At 45.3% G+C, this 5,193-nt stretch overlaps 1 long non-coding RNA gene across 1 annotated transcript in view; it reads right to left on the bottom strand.

Moving 5' to 3' along the window:
* The window catches only part of LOC122555133, a 9,859-nt gene extending 4,672 nt beyond the window's left edge, over window positions 1-5,187 (bottom strand). Inside the window, exons 1-2 of the long non-coding RNA XR_006313184.1 lie at window positions 5,040-5,187; window positions 1,122-1,191 (exon numbers count right to left, since the gene is read on the bottom strand). This is a non-coding gene — a long non-coding RNA (uncharacterized LOC122555133). The remainder of the gene's footprint in view (window positions 1-1,121; window positions 1,192-5,039) is intronic.
* Between the last annotated feature and the right edge of the window lie 6 nt (window positions 5,188-5,193).

Here is a 5,193-nt window from a genome sequence, read left to right as displayed (position 1 = left end):
TCATCGCTTCTATCTGTCTCACCAACCGATCCATTCGATCTGATAAGATTCGCATCCAACAGCATTTATGGCAGATATAATCCACAGTAAACCTTAAACTCTCTTTAAACTCCCACATCTGACAAGAAGTACATATCACTGCAAAGGCCATTTTTGCTCCTTCACAATCTACAAACCCAGAAAATAACACCGTCTTATTCCTCAACAAAACACTGCCCCAGGTTAAATTAAGAGCTATGGCTTATATTTTAAGTTTAATAAAGAGACTTATCTCCAAAAACATATAATCAAGAAAGAACCCACTGTACTCACGAACACAGCCTTTCTCTTGGACAGACTAAAAACAACAATTAACTTCTCTGAGTCTGTGTTGTGAACTTCGCCCCCAGATTAGTTGTGAAATTCACTGTTTATTAAATTTCCCAGATGCACTCCGATGTCCAGCGATACACAAATTCAAACAGCAAAGGCAGTAACTGTGCAGGTTTGTTCTCGTTTTCTCTCTCTCTGTCTCCTGCACTGACCTCACCATGTGCTTCCTTCCTCTGCTCTTCTCCCTTTTAAAACTGCTGTTGTTTTGACTTTTTTTTCCCTAAAGTTCCAAAACAATGCAACAGCATATAAAACAGTAATTGCTGCTCCTGGAATTCGAGGAAATCACCTCCAACACCTAAAATACCTCAATAAAGGAGCAGCTGGTACAGCCAGAAACGTTTCCTGTCCTCCATCTTGTATTACCCAGCATGTGACCTTACTGCCAAATAGTGTAAGATGTCAGAATGAGTGCATGCCAACCAGGCTGGTGTAGAAAATCAGCCTGTGGCACTGATTGGAGAATTTGGATAAATTCCCATGTGATGATGGTGTGTGATTGGTTGGATATTTCGAGGTAATAAAGTCCTGTACAGATGCTCTCTTTCTCCTTCTGTGCGGACATTTCACTGCCCAAGGGAAGTACACTGGGGTCAAAGGCTCAAACAATTGGAGGCAGAACCTGAGCTTCTTTTCACTGCCACGCTGCCGTATATGGCGAACACCAACACATCATCCCTGACCATTTGTCTTTGATACCTTGTGTTTGGAAGGTATTGTCATTGTCCATGAGAAATTCTGTTACTCACCTGGTCAGACTGTCAGACTGTTGTGTTTGGAAGTGGATCTTGTAGTCTTGTGGAGAGTTCAATGTCTGCTCTAAATGAAGAAGAAATCACTTTGAGCTGGCTGTACACTGGAGAACCCAGCTTTCCTTTATTGATAATAACTGTCTTGGCTTTCCTTTTCTCTTGTGATTTGCTCATTGCCATGTAACAGATTGCCCACCCCTCATTGTCTATGAAGCACGTGCTGGAATTTGGTAAGTTCTGTACATGTTTTGGAAATGATTGAATCCAATTTGAAAGATTGCACACAGGTTAGGAACATTGGAATTAGGTTGAATTGCCTGCTCCCAATCCTTCCAGCCTGTTCTGCCATTGAACATGATCATGGCTGATCTTCTGCTGGTCTCAGCTCCCTTCTCCTGCCAGCTCCCCATTGCCCTTTATTCTGATTTTCATCAGAAACCTATCTATTTCTTCCGTGAACCTATTTTGTTGATTCTGCTTCCACTGCACTCTGGGGCAGTGAGTTCCACAGATTCCCAACCCTCTGAGGCAAGTCGTTTCTCCTCATCTCAGTTTTGACCCTACCTGCTCTCACTCTATATCTATGACCTCTTGTTCAAAGAGATTGCCCCAAATAGGGGAACATCTACTCAACGTCTACCTTTTCAGTCCCCTTTGGTGTTTATACGTTAATCAGATTCCCCTATTCTTCTGAACTCCAGTGATTACAAGCCCAGCCTATTTAACTGGCCCTCATACAGCAGCCCTTTCATCCCTCAAACCTGGTGGGAAGCTGCAGTTTGCTCCTGATGTTCCAATGTACGGTTCTGGCAATAAGCCTGTTCACACAGGACATAATGACAGGAAATGACAACTTGCCATCTGGATCCAGCCCAGGTTTCATCCACAGGGTGGGTCACAGGAAACAGGCTGGCAGGTTCCAATCTCTGGCTGTCCAGCTCTCTGTCCATGATACCCACCATATAGGACAGAAGGGGATTCTTCAATTGGTTCCCAACTGAATGTTCAACATAGCTCGCAAGGCAAATTATAATCTGATGATTGTGTAGCTGCCAACTGACCAGAGTTCATCAGCTATGAACATATTGAATGTGGAGTAGGTTTGAGGGGCTTAATAGACTGATCTTGTGCCTATTTCTCCCTGGCTGGTCTTGAATAATTGATTGATAGATTCCTGATGAAGGGCTTATGTCTGAAACATTGATTCTCCTGCTCCTTGGATGCTGCCTACTCAGCTGTGCTTTTCCAGCACCTGCACTGCTCACTTTCTCCCAGATCGATTCATTGTCACATATACCGATTTACAGTGAAAACCTTTGTTTATAAGCAGTTCAGGAAGCAAGAATGTACAGATCAAAAAGATTTCAACAGAGGGATGCAGGTTACACTGCACGGGGTATGCACTAGACAAGAGCAACATTAGCAAGATCAGCATTAGTTATGGTTGGAGAGTCCATTAATGGACTCTCCATAAGGACCTTCACCAACGTCTACAGATACATCATTGAGAGCAGACTGTCCAGGTGTATAACGGCCTGATACGGTAACAGCTCTGCCCAGGACCGTAAGAAACTGCAGAAGGTTGTGTGCACAGCCTAGACCAGCCCTGAAGAAGGGCTTATGCCCGAAACGTCGATTCTCCTGCTCCTCGGATGCTGCCTGACCTGCTGTGCTTTTCCAGCAACACATTTTTCAACTCTGGTCTCCAGTATCTGCAGTCCTCACTTTCTCAGAGTCCATTAATGACCAGGAAGAAGCTGTTTATGAACCTGTTGGTGCGTGTGTTCAGGCTGCCTGATGGAAGAGGTTGGAGGAGATCATTATCGGGGTGGGAGGGGGCTTGGATGATGTTGGCAGCCTCTCCGTGGCAGTGAGCTGTGTAAATGGAGTCCATGGATGGGAGGGTGGATTCCGTGTTGGTCTGGGCTGTGCACACAACCTTCTGCAGTTTCTTACGGTCCTGGGCAGAGCTGTTACCGTATCAGGCCGTTATACACCCGGACAGTCTACTCTCAATGGTGTATCTGTAGAAGTTGGTGAGGGTCCATATGGACATGCTGAATATCCTGAGCTGCCTGAGGAAGAAGAGGAGTTGTTGTATCTTCTTGACCATCGCATCTACGTGGGGAAGGCACTGGCCTAGTAGTATTATTGCTCTAGTAGTATTATTGCTCGGCTATTAACCAAAAACTGTGGTCATGTTCTGGGGACCTGGGTTCAAATCCCACCCAGGCAGATGGTGATATTTAAATTCAATACATACCTGGAATAAAACAAACCTAATGACGATGTGGAGATGCCGGTGTTGGACTGTGGTGTACAAAGTTAAAAATCACACAACACCAGGTTATAGTCCAACTAACTAGTGTGCTTCCAATTAAACCTGTTGGACTATAACATAGAACATAGAACATAGAAGAATACAGCGCAGTACAGGCCCTTCGGCCCTCGATGTTGCGCCAATCCAAGCCCACCTAACCTATACTAGCCCACTATCCTCCATATGCCTATCCAATGCCCGCTTAAATGCCCATAATGAGGGAGAGTCCACCACTGCTACTGGCAGGGCATTCCATGAACTCACGACTCGTGTTGTGTGATTTTTAACTTTGTAAACCTAATGATGACCATGAACCCATTGTCCAGGAAAACTCCACCTGGTTCATTAATGTCTTTAGGGAAGGAATCTGCCATCCTGACCTGGTCTGACCTTCATGTGATTCCACACCTGCAGCAATGTGGTTGACTCTTAACTGCTCTCTGGCCAAGAAGCTGCTGAACCAGCCACACCCTCATTGTGTGAGTGAATAAGCAAAAAAACAATTGACATCTCAAGTCCAGGACAGGGTATATGTTGTCGCCACTCTGAGGAATGTGAGGCTCTCCACCCTCTCAACCTCTGCTCCATTGCTTTAGATGGGAGCTTTCTGAACTCAGTGATTAGCTTTCTGAACACTCTGATTGACTTCTTTAGTTCTTTCATTTTGCTGACATTGAGAGAGAGGTTGTTCTCATTACACCACATCACCAAGCCCTCTATCTCCCTTTTCTATTCTGACTCGTTGTTGTTAGATGTCCATCCTCCCACAGTGCAGTCATCAGCGATCATGTAGATAGGGTTTGTTCAGAGTTTGGCCACACAGCTGTGGGTGTACAAGGAGTACAGGAGGGGGCTGGGAACACATCCTTGGGGGGCTCCAGTGTTGAGGGTCCTCGTGGAGGAGGTGCTGTTGTCTATCCTCACTGCCTGCGGTCTGTGGGTCAGGAAGCTGAGAATCCAGCTGCAGGGGGGGCGGAGCAGACTCCAAGGTCTCGGAGTTTTGAGATCAGTCTGGAGGGGATGATGGTGCTGAAGATGGAACTGGAGTCAATGAGCAGGAATCTGACGTAGGTGTCTTTGGTATCTATTTCTGGAACAATAATATCTTGCCTGAGATATGGAGATGAAAACTGCATACAGTACTCCAGGTGAAGCTTCTGTACAATTGAAGGAAGACTTTACTGTTCCATACTCTCATTCTCTCATACTCAAGACTAATGCTCTGTTCATCTTCCTAATAACCTGTTGGAAGTTAGCCTTTAGTGCCATATCAACAAGAACACCCAGGTCCCTTTGTACATTGACATTTTCCAGCCTCTCACCATTTCAGAAATACTCTGCACCTCTGTTTCTCTGACCAAAGTGGATAACCTCACATGTTTCTATATTATATTCCATCTGCTGTGTTCTGGCCCATTCACTGAGTCTATCCAAATCCTCCTGAAGCTGCTTTATATCTCTGCTTTACATTGAAGGTGACAGTTTGGGGGCAGTACAGTGGCTCAGTGGTTAGCATTGCTGCCCCACAGTGCCAGGCACCTCGGTTCGATTCCAGCTTCGGGCAACTGTCTGGGTGGAATTACAGAGATCCTTACCTTAGAGCAGATGATGTTTCTATTGTAGAAGTTGGTCTCCTTGCTTTGGTGCATATCAATTTCTTCTTCATCAGGAACCACAACAGGAAGCTAATCAGGGCCATCAGAAACACAAATAGCGCAGCCATTGGCACAATCCAAGTCCAGGTACTGA

Source organism: Chiloscyllium plagiosum, chromosome 1 (assembly GCF_004010195.1).
Source record: "Chiloscyllium plagiosum isolate BGI_BamShark_2017 chromosome 1, ASM401019v2, whole genome shotgun sequence".
Taxonomy (NCBI): domain Eukaryota; kingdom Metazoa; phylum Chordata; class Chondrichthyes; order Orectolobiformes; family Hemiscylliidae; genus Chiloscyllium; species Chiloscyllium plagiosum.
Note: the sequence above shows the minus strand (reverse complement) of the source record. Positions and strands in the feature narration are given on the sequence as shown.